This window comes from Berghia stephanieae, chromosome 11, assembly GCF_034508935.2.
Source record: "Berghia stephanieae isolate SIO BIC M18660-M18661 chromosome 11, UCSD_Bste_1.3, whole genome shotgun sequence".
Taxonomy (NCBI): domain Eukaryota; kingdom Metazoa; phylum Mollusca; class Gastropoda; order Nudibranchia; family Aeolidiidae; genus Berghia; species Berghia stephanieae.
This window is the reverse complement of record NC_088370.1, coordinates 26,532,355-26,547,354: the sequence shown is the minus strand read 5'-3', so window position 1 is coordinate 26,547,354 and position 15,000 is coordinate 26,532,355. Positions and strand designations below refer to the sequence as shown.

The 15,000-nt window shown below is 39.3% G+C and overlaps 1 long non-coding RNA gene across 1 annotated transcript in view; it reads left to right on the top strand.

Moving 5' to 3' along the window:
* LOC144956588 (uncharacterized) overlaps positions 1-15,000 on the top strand; it is a 23,837-nt gene that overhangs the window by 8,580 nt on the left and 257 nt on the right. Inside the window, exon 2 of the long non-coding RNA XR_013641976.1 lies at positions 14,356-15,000. This exon is cut by the window's right edge and continues 257 nt beyond it. This is a non-coding gene — a long non-coding RNA (uncharacterized LOC144956588). The remainder of the gene's footprint in view (positions 1-14,355) is intronic.

Sequence of the window (15,000 nt, the reverse complement as noted above, 5' to 3'; positions counted from 1 at the left end):
TTCTTTTCCTTCGAGCTTCAAACAGCAACGTTTTCAAGGTTACACGTAGATAGTTTTATGCGTTAGTACGTTATATCCGGATGGCGGGTGTTGTGGTTTATTTTGACTACGCGCAAAGCATCAATAATGAAAATTTAAGTAGCAAACACTTGGGTGTCACTTAAAACTCTGAAGAGGTTTATATGTTGTTTTGTGGTATGACACTTGATTTCGGATAGGAAGGACCTGGGTTCGAGCCTCTCTCGGCGCATAGTTGAGTCCTTGGAAAAGGCTCTTTATTCACATTCTCTTACCGTGTTCAGGTGTAAAATGAATACCTGGCCGTTAACAGCGTTGTCTCCGTCGGAAAAAAAAAATGTAATATCGCTTAATAACAGGCGTCATGTATGTCTCGTCTTATATGTTTAGTGTTGCTGTTGGCTTGGTACCTCATGTAAAGCGATTTGAGCACGTTTAGTGGATATTGTGCTATATAAAAGCTCTAGTTTCTATATAAAACAGTACCAGACTAAGCAGAAACAAAAATACAAAAAGAAAATTTAAAAAAATGGGGATTGAACCTCCGACCCCCCCCCCCCGCCTCCTCCCACCAAATTACCTTATATCAGGAGATGTGATGTTCAGCTGACCCCTAGTGCAAAGCACCAAACACGGAAGGTTTCGGATTCAAAACCCCTTTTTTTCGGACAATAACAAAATCAATTTAAAAAATCAAACCCTTAATACATCATTTACATTCCAGACAGACGGAAAAAAACAAAACAACAAAATTTGACACGTTTGTTTTGCCCGCAAGTAATAATTGATAAGGTCTTGAAATGTGACATTATAGGCTGAATAAGGGTTTTGAACCTAAAATCGTTCCGTGCTTGGTATACAATTTTGTTATTTGCCCGCAAGTAATTAATCAAGTCTTGAAATTAAATGTGACATAGGCTGAATAAGGGTTTTGAACCTAAAAACGTTCCGTGCTTGGTATGAAGTGAGTAGAAAAGTGCCAGAAGACAATAGAGAATACAATTTTTTTTCCGCGGCGGTGGTGGGGTTTGAACCTGCGACTTTATTGGTACGACAACTCCGCCTGGCAATACTCAATGTCTCAATCGTTTCTATGTTATATGTTTGTGATGAGAATATTGGCTATTAAGCTTAACTGCTGGTCAAAATTACTTCGCGATGGTGGCGAACGAATCGGCGATCTCAAGAAGTGGGTGAGAGAGGGATCTAGAAATGACTTTGGGTTTGAAACGAATATTTTTGTGTTCGTGGATAGCTCACACGGTAGAGCCACGCTCTCACCTGCCAGGCGGAGTTGTCGTACCAATAAAGTCGCAGGTTCAAACCCCACCACCGCCGCGGAAAAAAAATTGTATTCTCTATTGTCTTCTGGCACTTTTCTACTCACTTCATATCTTGTTGTTACCAACATAAGTGCCTGCTCCACTCACTTTTCTGAATTAAAAATTCACCCCATACACCGGAGCATACTCAATGTCTCAATCGTTTCTATGTTATATGTTTGTGATGAGAATATTGGCTATTAAGCTTAACTGCTGGTCAAAATTACTTCGCGATGGTGGCGAACGAATCGGCGATCTCAAGAAGTGGGTGAGAGAGGGATCTAGAAATGACTTTGGGTTTGAAACGAATATTTTTGTGTTCGTGGATAGCTCACACGGTAGAGCCACGCTTCCACCTGCCAGGCGGAGTTGTCGTACCAATAAAGTCGCAGGTTCAAACCCCACCACCGCCGCGGAAAAAAAATTGTATTCTCTATTGTCTTCTGGCACTTTTCTACTCACTTCATATCTTGTTGTTACCAACATAAGTGCCTGCTCCACTCACTTTTCTGAATTAAAAATTCACCCCATACACCGGAGCATACTCAATGTCTCAATCGTTTCTATGTTATATGTTTGTGATGAGAATATTGGCTATTAAGCTTAACTGCTGGTCAAAATTACTTCGCGATGGTGGCGAACGAATCGGCGATCTCAAGAAGTGGGTGAGAGAGGGATCTAGAAATGACTTTGGGTTTGAAACGAATATTTTTGTGTTCGTGGATAGCTCACACGGTAGAGCCACGCTCTCACCTGCCAGGCGGAGTTGTCGTACCAATAAAGTCGCAGGTTCAAACCCCACCACCGCCGCGAAAAAAATTGTATTCTCTATTGTCTTCTGGCACTTTTCTACTCACTTCATATCTTGTTGTTACCAACATAAGTGCCTGCTCCACTCACTTTTCTGAATTAAAAATTCACCCCATACACCGGAGCATACTCAATGTCTCAATCGTTTCTATGTTATATGTTTGTGATGAGAATATTGGCTATTAAGCTTAACTGCTGGTCAAAATTACTTCGCGATGGTGGCGAACGAATCGGCGATCTCAAGAAGTGGGTGAGAGAGGGATCTAGAAATGACTTTGGGTTTGAAACGAATATTTTTGTGTTCGTGGATAGCTCACACGGTAGAGCCACGCTCTCACCTGCCAGGCGGAGTTGTCGTACCAATAAAGTCGCAGGTTCAACCCCACCACCGCCGCGAAAAAAAATTGTATTCTCTATTGTCTTCTGGCACTTTTCTACTCACTTCATATCTTGTTGTTACCAACATAAGTGCCTGCTCCACTCACTTTTCTGAATTAAAAATTCGTGCTTGGTATACAATTTTGTTATTTGCCCGCAAGTAATTAATCAAGTCTTGAAATTAAATGTGACATAGGCTGAATAAGGGTTTTGAACCTAAAAACGTTCCGTGCTTGGTATACAATTTTGTTATTTGCCCGCAAGTAATTAATCAAGTCTTGAAATTAAATGTGACATTATAGGCTGAATAAGGGTTTTGAACCTAAAAACGTTCCGTGCTTGGTATATAATTTTGTTATTTGCCGCAAGTAATTAATAAGGTCTTGAAATGTGACATTATAGGCTGAATAAGGGTTTTGAACCTTAAAACGTTCCGTGCTTGGTATATAATTTTTATTTATATTTTCCGAAGCTGTCATATTATAATATTCATTTTCTGTTCAAGACTCAAATCGATCTATCGTCAGGTTAGTAGAGTTAAACCGACCACCGTCTCTAAAGGGTTAATACTAACAGGCAATTCATTCTCTTTACATAATGTTTAGATAGATAGTCGGGCTATATTTGACTGCGGTATTTCAAAATGCCAGTTATTTTAACTGAAGTTAGGCCAAATTGGTCGTGTTTTAACAAAACGTGTTTTTCACATTTTGGCCATAAAACTGTTACGTCATAATATGTAATAAGTGACCCGTGACCTCAAAACGGTATTATATCGGGACCGACGAGCACTTATTTTCAGGTCTGACAACCCAATTTATTATGGGCTCATTGCTGTAATGGAAATCTAAAAAAAAAAAAAGATTTAAATGACGCAAAATATTGTCCATTACAACAATGTTGAATTAGGCCAATAATTGGGTTCAGATGTCAGACCTGCATATATGTACACATTGGTCGGTTCGGTTTAGATGGTAGACATTTTTACTTATGGCCAGATAATGTCGATGGTCGGCGGATCAAACCTCTGAAGTCCCGATTTTGACGATTGACGGATCAAACCTCTGAAGTCCCGATTTTGACGATCGACGGATCAAACCTCTGATGTCCCGTCCTGATTTTCACAATCGGCGGATCAAACCTCTGAAGTCCCGATTTTCACGATCGACAGATCAAACCTTTGAAGTCCGATTTTCACGATCGACGGATCAAACCTCTGAAGTCCCGATTTTTACAATCGACGGATCAAACTTCCGATGTCCTGATTTTCAAGATCGACGGATCAAACCTCTGAAGTCCCGATTTTCACGATCGACGGATCAAACCTCTGAAGTCCAGATTTTCACGATCGACGGATCAAACCTCTGAAGTCCTGATTTTCGAGATCAACGGATCAAACCTCTGAAGTCCTGATTTTCAAGATCAACGGATCAAACCTCTGAAGTCCTGATTTTCAAGATCAACGGATCAAACCTCTGAAGTCCTGATTTTCAAGATCAACGGATCAAACCTCTGAAGTCTACATACCAGTTTTGTTTTATTTGATTTTGGGCGGAACAGATCTCTGACGACGTGGAAATCGAGGCTTCAGAGGTTTGATCCGTCGACCATCAATATAGATTCGATTCTTTCACTCTTGTTTTTTTTTTTTTATTTATTTATTTATTTTTTTTAAAATTCCATACGTCGCGTTACCAACCGTTGCATGAGCTTGCGAGTGCACTATTTTGGGAACAAAGTTCGAATTCCAAAACGCCAAAGTGTAAGACGTATTTTATTCTACCCCCCAATCGATTATGATTTCGTCATTTTTGAATTAAAAACAATAAATAAAAATAAATAGATGATGATTCTTTTTTAAGAATCTCATTTATTTTAGTAAAATTTAACGTTTGACGTCAATAATTATTATTGTCAATTTGATATCATTACGCGTTGCTATTTATAGGGAAGGGCAGGGTGGTTTTTTGAAATAGTTTCTGGGGTTTTTTCTTGTATTTTTCTCTATATTTAGTCTGGGGCTGACTCATGCAGACTTTTAAAAATCTTTATCTTACACCAGTGCCTGCTCCCTAAATTGTCACTTTGTAATGATTCGCCATCATGGGACAGCGTGGCTCAGCGATATGGTCTTTGCTTCGTACCCGAAAGATAACGAGTTCGATTACCCGTCACGCTGTGCGGCCTTGAATCAGTCTCCTAGCCTTAGCTCACTTTACGATGCTGCGCGGCGGCTGTTGCCTGGGTTATTCCAGTCTTCCATTGGAATAGATCCTAAAGAAAAAATTCCTCTTAGGGATGAATAAAGGGAATTTATTTAGTTATTTATCATAAGGAATAGAAATCAACCTTATTTGTCATACTGAAGGAACTAGAAGTCACTCTTTGTTTTTGTTTTTAGCCAGCAATTTTTATGAGTAGTCCTCACTAAATTGTATTAATCAGACTATACACGTTTAAGGTTACACATGGTTTTGTGTGTTGGTACTTTATATTTCCGGCTGACGAAATGTTGTGAGTTTTATTTTTGCTAAGCGCATATCATCAATATATATATATATATATATATATATATATATATATATATATATATATATATATATATATTCATAATAATAATTTAGAAAAGTGAGTGGAGCAGGCACTTACATATAATATGTTGATAATAACAGAACATGAAGTGAGTAGAAAAGTGCCAGAAGACAATAGTGAATCACATTTTTTCGCGGCGATGGATGGCTGGATGTCGTCGACTGCATTGTGTCCCAGTAAGGTCGTGGGTTCGAGACCCCATCGCCGCGAAAAAATTATATTCTCTATTGTCTGATATCAACATAACAATACCGCTTTGAGAAGCCGTATCACAAATTATTATTTGTTTACCCGAGTCTCAAGTTTGGCTTTGTTTGACAATCTGGAGGGTTTTTTTTTTGATACATTGCACAAAAAAGGACGCTTGTCGGGTGATTTGTACTGTATTTGCATTCACAGCAAGCATACAGTTAGTTAACAGCAAATAATCTTGTGCTTCGATGGCGGTAACTTAATTAGACTTGAGATTTTATATAGAACAATATCCACTAAACAGGCCCAGAGTGCTTTTACAAGGAGCCTGTAGCCAACTGCGAAACTTAACATTGGTAGGACGTAACAGGACGCCTGTTGGGCCAAATTACATTTTTTTTTCAGTTACAACGCTGTTATCGGCCATGTACTCATTTAACACCTATGTACGGTGAGACAATGTGAGTATGTGCCTTTTTCCAAGGATTGAACTATGCGCCACTTAGAGTGGTACTCGTACCCAGGACCTTCCGATCCGAAGGCGAATGTCATACTACACGACCGCATAGCCATTCTTCTCTAGGCCGGAATGTACTAAAAGGCGTTTTGTCGGCGCACGACAGAAATGACGTAGTGCCACCTGGTTTACCTTACCAGAACAGATGCATGTTGTCTGTGTTGTCTATTCGTGTCGAGCGACGTCTAATCGGTCAAATCTGTACCTGCCTGTCTGTACGCAAAACAAGCCACGCCCAATGATGCTGTAATCAGAAAGAAAAAAAAATACAACCCCCCCCCCGCCCCCCAAAAAACCCAACAAAAAACAAAAACAAAAACAAAAACAAAACAAAACAACAAACAAAAGAAAAAAAAACCCAAAAAAACAAAACAAAACAAAAACAAACAAACAACAACGCGTATTCAAAACTTTGGTCAGAAAACTAGTCCATCAAATTATCGATTGGTTAAAACGACCCTCATCCCGACAAACACTCTCAAACCTGGGACTTTCGCACAAGTCAATCGATATTTGAAACGAGTTTTCTGGCCAATTTTTTTTTCTCACAGCACGATATAATGGATGGATGGATCATAGGAGTCATAATCGTTGTATCTGTTTGGTAAACAAAACAAAACAATAAACAGAGCAATAAACAAGCAGAACGAAGTAATGTTAACAGATGTCACACGGTGAAACTAGAGATCGTGATAATGATAATGATGGTGGTGATGATGATAATTTTTATGATGATAATGATGATGATGATGACGACGACGACGACGACGATGATGATGATGATGATGATGATGATGATGATGTGATGATGACGACGATGATGCTGATGATGATGATGATGATGATGATGATGATGATGATGGTGATGATGATGATGATGATGATGATGATGATGATGATGATGATGATGATGAATTTTGAATTGTGATATTAAGCTTCTCGAAGCTGTGGACTGTAAAAAGTAATAAACAGAAATGAATATTACAGCAATAAAAGAACAAAATATCAACCACAAAACTTTTCGGACTCACGACATTCAAAGAAAAGGCTCTTTACTCCCATTCTCTCAACGTACTCAAGTGTAAAATGAGTACCTGGTCGTCTCATAGCGTTTTCTCTGTCCGAAAAAACTTGTAATATCGCTTAACAGTAACAGGTGTCATGTCTCGTTCTACTTGTTACGTGTTGCTGTTAGTCACGGACCCCTTGTAAAGCGCTTTGAGCACGTTTAGTGGATATTGCGCTATATAAAAGCTCAAGTTTTAAAAAAAAAGATTTGTCTTCTAGAGAGAGGACCTACCAAATTTATCAGTCGAAGATCCGGAATCAAGTAATGTATTTATGTTTTTATTGTTTGTTTTTTTTGTTTTTTTTTTTGTTGGCTGAAGAAGAGTTTTTATCCCAAAACGTTCCGTGTTTGGTATTTTGTTCTTTTTTTTTTGAAGCTGTTTTATTTATTTTTGTTTCTTATAATATTGAATTGTTGCTCATTGTAATATCTACGCAAGAGTAAACGTACAGCTCCTTCGGTACATCATGGAAGCATTGCTGATTGAAGCTTGAAAAGTGTTATAAAAATATCAACGAAAGAGTGAAAATGGAAAGGCTTCGTATGGGAACAAAACAGGCAATGGACGTTTCGGGTACAAACCCTTCGTCAGCACAACAATACAAAAATACAAAAAATAAACGTGGAAAACAAATAAAATATAATGAAAAATAACTCGTATCGTCTGTACTCAATGGTGGTTGCAGTATTCATTCTGCAACCACCATTGAGTACAGACGATACAAGTTATTTTTCATTATATTTTATTTGTTTTCCACGTTTATTTTTGTATTGTTGTGCTGACGAAGGGTTTGTACCCGAAACGTCCATTGTCTGTTTTGTTCCCATACGAAGCCTTTCCATTTTCACTCTTTCGTTAGTATTTTACGATCACCGGCTTCAGGCAGCCCTTACCGTTTTCTATAAAAATCAACATTGTGGTACGATTTTAATTTTAGTTTATCAACAGAGAGGGGACCCGATAGCTCAGTCGGTAGAGCACTCGCTTCACACACACACACACACACACACACACACACACACACAAAGGGACCAAGATCGATACCCTGGTGCAGTCGAGATTTTTTTTTCCTGACCTCCCTGTCCTCCCAGCAGTGATTGGGTAGCAGGGTCTGTTAAATCTGGCGGAAAGTACATTGCGATGGACTAGCGTCCTATCAAAAGAATAGCAAGCAATTGTCATTGTCGGTTTCACGCTATAGAAACCGGGATAAACTCCGGCTCCATGTGTCTGGTGGCTCTGAATGACTACTTTTTTTTATCAACATAGACAAAATTATTTTTTTAATGAGCTTTTATATAGCGCAATATCCACTAAACGTGCTCAAAGCGCTTTACAAGGGGTCCCTGACCACCAGCAACACTCAACATGTAGAACGAAACATGACGCCTGTTCGGCGATATTACCGGTTTTTTTTTCGACATAGAAAACGCTGTTAACGGCCAGGTACTCATTCTACACATGAGTAGGGTGAGAGAATATGAGTAAAGAGCCTTTTCCAAGGACTCAACTACGCGCCGAGCGAGGCTCGAACCCAGGACCTTCCGATCCGAAAGCCAGTGTCATACCACTAGACTACATAGCCGCATGTAATGTTACCGTGGGCGTTACCCACTTCCCATTTGTAAGAAAAACAGGTCGATCAAGAAGAGAGAAAACATTAAAAACACTTAACACAATTTAGTTTGATTGTTTGAGTGATACAAAGCTGTTATAAATAACAATGTGAAATTGAATGTAAGCTTCAATTTAATATAAGAAAACAGAGAAAATGGACGTTTCGGGTTTTCCCTTTAGCAACAAAACAGGATGAATGAAACACTACAGACGAATGAGATAATGTGGTAGTGGCGTTGTTAAAACCCGAAACATCCATTTTATCTGTTTTCGTATATTACATTGAAGCTTACATTCAATTTTACATTGTTATCTGCTATTTCTTCGAGCTTTGAGCAGCACCATTTACATTACAAAGCTGTTAGAAGCTGTGGACTGTAACTGAACCAAAAAAAAATAATTAAAAAATGAATATAACAGATTTGGAAAAAATGTGACTCCTCGTCTCAAAACGGTATTAAGTCATTAAGTCGGGATGATTAAGATGCTTAAAATGGAATTTGTATCCAGAAATATCATGCTTAAGTTGAGTTTATATTCTTTATAAGGAGAAGGAATATCATATTTTACTGTGCTAAAGACCAACTTTCCATATTTTTGATCAGTTTAACTATAACTTGACTTTTTAGCATCTGGCCCATCCCGAAATAATACCGTTTTGAGACGAGGGGTCACAAATAATATTGTACTAAAGACAGTACCTTAATACCCTACTTCAGTAAATTAAAAAAAACCCCAACCCAATAGATAGAACGAAGATGACGTCAAACAGGCCTTTGTTATTGTTTTTTGCCATCTGCGTTTGTGAGTTGTTCTCACTAAACTGTATTAACCAGACTATAAAAGTTCATAGTTACACAGAGTTTTGTGTGTTGGTCCGTTATACTTCCGGATGGCAATGTTGTGAACTCCTTGGCCAAGCGCATTCTATCTATAGAAACATTAATACATCATTTAAAATCTAGACATACATCAGATAAGTACAGTTAGGTCATTTTTGTTTTGTTCTGAATCTGTAATATTATTCATTTTTTATCATGACTGTTTGCAGCGATGATTGTAAGACTAAGACGCAAGGCAAAGAAATATGATATCGGGTATACCCGAAACGTCTGCATAATTATTATTCTCTTTGAGGTTAAAATTCCACCTTCTTTTTTGTCACTCCCGAAGTTTCGTGTCTCTGTATTTCAATCTCGGTTAGCTACATATAGATAATATGCAGATGACGTCACTAAGGCCTTTGTTATTGTTTTTGCCATCCGCGTTTGTGAGTTGTTCTCACTAAAGTGTATTAACCAGACTGTAAAAGTTCATGGTTACACAGAGTTTGTGTGTTGGTCCGTTATACTTCCGGATGGCAATGTTGTGAACTCCTTGGCCAAGCGCATTCTATCTATATATGTGTTGATACATCATCAGTGTTATTTATTAATTTTTTTTTTTGGTTTCTTTTTCACAATCCCGTGATTAGTACATTGCGACATTGCCTTCTATAATTAGCCAATCATGTGATACATACGTCATACGTCATACGTGATATGTGACACGTGGTACCAGAGTAGAAGATTTATAGGTAAGTCATCTTGTGGTACATACATAATGCAAATGTTAGCTCGAAGAAAAATATATAAAAATAGTCAAACAGAATGAGAGCTTTGATCTAGTTATTAGATACATTTTATGTGCGTGTTTGTGTGTGTGTGTGGGGGGGGGGGGGAGAAGTAATCGAGTGGTTAAGGCATTCCACTGTGTTCCAGAAGGTCCTGAGTTCGAGCCCCGCTTCGGGCACTTTCTTTTTTTTTTTCTTCCTTGCACAAGATTATTAACCCCGCCCCCCCCCCCTCCCCCAATTTGCTCACTTGGACAACATGGATGATTCCTATTGGCATCAGACATCCTGTTTGATGGATTATCCATAATAATATTATTCCTTCGTGGAATGCCTAGTCGACGAGATTTTATGGTGCCGTTGCGAACAGGCCTTATTAACTAATTAATATTATATGGACGTTTTGAGTTTTTCCTTTATCAATAAAAACGATGAATGAAACACTCGAGACGAATGAAGTCGAGAGATTCATGGCGGTGAGACAATGATCTCAAATAAAAGTGGACTCCAACATTCCTCTTTATAGATAGTATGCGCTTGGCTAAGAAGCTCATAACATTGCCATCCGGAAGTATAACGGACCAACACACAAAACTGTGTGTATCCATGAACGTTTATAGTCGGGTTAATACAGTTCAGTGAGCATTACTCATAAACGCGGATGGCAAAAAACAATAACAAAGACCTGAATGACGTCATCTTCGAACTATCTATAGTCAATCTGGGCGTCATAGCCATAGCGTTGAAGATGCTATACCACCTGTTTTCACGGCTTCTATAGATAGTATGCGCTTGGCTAAGAAGTTCATAACATTGCCATCCGGAAGTATAACGGACCAACACACAAAACTGTGTGTATCCATGAACGTTTGTAGTCGGGTTAATACAGTTCGGTGAGCATTACTCATAAAGGCGGATGGCAAAAAACAATAACAAAGACCTGAGTGACGTCATCTTTATTCTATCTATAGATAGTTCGAAGATGACGTCACTCAGGTCATTGTTATTGTTTTTTGCCATCCGCGTTTATGAGTAATGTTCACTGAACTGTATTAACCTGACTATAAACGTTCATAGATACACACAAGTTTGTGTGTTGTTCCGCTATACTTCCGGATGACAATGTTATGAGCTTCTAAACCAAGCGCATACTATCTATAATACAGATAACATTAATATGATTTACTGCCATACTCTGGAAAAACCCATTTTTGAAAATTTGGCCAGAAAACTCGTCCTTCAAATATCGATCGATTTAAATGACCATCATCTTGGTAAAAACTCTCAAACCTGGGACTTCGCGAAGTCCCCGGTTTGAGAGTTTTTACCAAGATGAGGGTCATTTAAATCGATCGATATTTGAAGGACGAGTTTTCTGGCCAAATTTTAAAAAATTGGGTTTTTCCAGAGCACGGCAGTATAGATAGTATGCAGATGACGTCACTCAGGCCTTTGTTATTGTTTTTGCCATCCGCGTTTGTGAGTTGTTCTCACTAAACTGTATTAACCCGACTATAAACGTTCATGGTTACATCGAGTTTGTGTGTTGGTCCGTTATACTTCCGGATGGCAATGTTGTGAACTCCTTGGCCAAGCGCATTCTATCTATAGGCCTCGTGTTGACATAATTATGGCCTTAGCGAGCGTGTCAGAGGGGATTAGAAGGGATTAGCTGTTAATTACGATGATGGTGATCATGATGATGGTTTTGACAAGAGATGATGAAGATGATGATGAAGATGATGATGATGGTGATGATGATGATGATGATGATGATGATGATGATGATGATGATGATGATGTGCGGCTATGTGATCTTGTGGTATGGCACTCGCTTTCGGATCGGAAGGTCCTGGGTTCGACCCTCGCTCGGCGCATAGTTGAGTCCTCACCGTACTCAGGTGTAAAATGAGTACATGGCCGTTAAATGGGTAGGTCTAGCGGCTCTTATCTTTAGTCTTTGTATTTTGTCCGTGCCCGACGTCTTTAACCGGAAGACGGGTCGTCGGAGTCAGTCTCTGGTGTGGGTTAGCCCTATAGCTAAATCGTCTTTACGTCTATAAAAACCAGCAGCTTCTAATGGTGCTCATACTACGTTGTTATGACGATCGACCCAATCAGCAGCAGCTTCTAATGATGTCCACACTACTGTGTTCTGACGACCGACCTAATCAGGAAAGTCTTTACCGCACTCGTGGACTGTCGCAAACCCGCCTGGAATCTTCGTCACAACATACCCTTCAACTTGATGCTCAGCGGTTTCGGGCTCGTTACCACAATGGGTACATATTGGACAGGTGGAAAGTCCCCACTGATGAAGCGACTTTGTGGTTAGGCAGATTCTCGACCGAAGCTGCTTCGCTTTCACCCAGTGCCCCTTCTTACTGGTGGAGAAACCTGGCAACTTCTCCCCCAGTTTCGAGGAGTCTATGTCCCTCGAGGGATTGAATTCGTCCAAACCGACTTCCATCTCGTATATCATGCATCTCTCTTCGTAGTCAGGGAAGCTGCTTACAAGGGTTGCCGGGACTTCTTTCGGCTCGAGAGGGGTATCCCCATTCCCTCTCTCTTTGATCTTATTCGGCCAGCTCCATGTAATCGTCTCCTTCCGGACATCGGGGGGCTGCCATTAGTGGGCCCCATTCTCTAAAAGGCTCAAACCGTAGCCCGATACATAAAGTAATTTTTAACCTTTGACGTTTGCAATAGAACAATAGATAGAACAAAGTTTGACGAAACTCCGTTCTTAGTTTCGTTTTTAACCAGCCATTTTTATGAGTTGTTCTCACCAAATGTAACAATTAGTCTTTTGACTTTTAAGGTTACGCATAGTTTTGTGTGTTGGTATGTTATAGACAGAATGAAGTTGACGTCACTCAGGTCTTTGTTATTGTTTTATTGCCATCCACGTTTATTAGTAATTACTGTATTATCCAGATTATAAAAGTTCAAGGTTACACATAGCTTTGTATGTTGGTCCGTTATACCAAAGAGCGTGTAGGTAACGATTGTTATGTTACCAAGAGCTCTCACTTCCCGCTTTTGGTGAAGCCAAGCATCTTCCGTCTTCTACTCGTATTTTCTTCATTGTATCAGTAAACCTAGCGCGCATGATACACGCGGAGCACATCCACCTCGCTGTCTCGCCTGGCACGCGACAATAGCATTGCGGTTAAGAGAAGTGAGAACTCTTGGTAACTACGTTACCCTACACACTCTTTGGTTATAGATAGTTCGAAGATGAAGTCACTCAGGCCTTTGTTATGGTTTTTGCCATCCGCGTTTGTGAGTTGTTCTCACTAAACTGTATTAACCAGACTATAAAAGTTCATGGTTACACAGAGTTTGTGTGTTGGTCCGTTATACTTCCGGATGGCAATGTTGTGAACTCCTTGGCCAAGCGCATTCTATCTATACTTTGCTAAGAAGCTCACAACATTGCCATCCTGACGTATAAGGGACCAACACATTAAACTATGTGTACTCTTAAACCTTTATAGATAGTATGCACTTGGCTAAGAAGCTCATAACATTGCCATCCGAAAATATAACGGACCAACACACAAAACTGTGTGTATCCATGAACTTTTATAGTCAGGTTAATACAGTTCAGTGAGTATTACTCATAAACGCGGATGGCAAAAAGCAATAACAAAGGTCTAAGTGACGTCATCTTCGTTCAATCTATAGATAGTTCGAAGATGACGTCACTCAGGCCTTTGTTATTGTTTTTGCCATCCGCGTTTGTAAGTTGTTCTCACTAAACTGTATTAACCAGACTATAAAAGTTCATGGTTACACAGAGTTTGTGTGTTGGTCCGTTATACTTCCGGATGGCAATGTTGTGAACTCCTTGGCCAAGCGCATTCTATCTATAGATAGTTCGAAGATGACGTCACTCAGGCCTTTGTTATTGTTTTTGCCATCCGCGTTTGTGAGTTGTTCTCACTAAACTGTATTAACCAGACTATAAAAGTTCATGGTTACACAGAGTTTGTGTGTTGGTCCGTTATACTTCCGGTTGGCAATGTTGTGAACTCCTTGGCCAAGCGCATTCTATCTATAGTCTGGTTAATACAGTTTAGTGAGAATTACTCATAAATATGGGTGGCAAAAAACCCCCCAAAAAAACACAACTACAAAAACCGTCTACTTCATTCTATCTATATTTAAAAATTAAAGTCATTGCTACTTATAGTAAACTTTTGCCATTCCTTTTCGTTTCAGTAAATTTGAAGCCAAGAGGATGATGAAGCATCGTACTTGCACCACAGAATCAACGATGCTATTCGAACAGGATCTTTAAAATCATAACATTTTGTCACAAGGACTGAATGAACAAAATCAAATTTAAAACATCACACTTGTAAGCGTATTTATTTATGTATTGTAAACATTCTCCTCGCATCCTAATTCTTAATTTGCCATCGTAAGGATTGTTTCCATTTTGTGAATTCAACTCACTTTCATTGTAATAATATTCGTCAAAACTGCCAACCAAAACAACCTCCAAGTCCAGGAAACGCTTCCCCTACCTTTCTGGATCTTCACACAATACATCTCTTGATCACTGGAATCGCAATTATTATTATCACGTTACCATAGTAACGAATTTATTTGTTGCTGAATACTGCTCGCTGCTAGCGTTTCTTGACTAGTCTTACATCTCCACGCCAAACCGACATTCTCACTCCCCCCCCCTCTCCCCCCCCCCTTCCCCCCTTGAGACACCATCACTTTTCCTTGAATTCACCACACCGGCTGTGGAATATTCTATGGATTTGAATAATTAAATCAACATCGCCGGCACTGTTAGTTTTGTTAATAATACCATAACTTACAATCGTTACCAACTCCATTACTGCATATTAC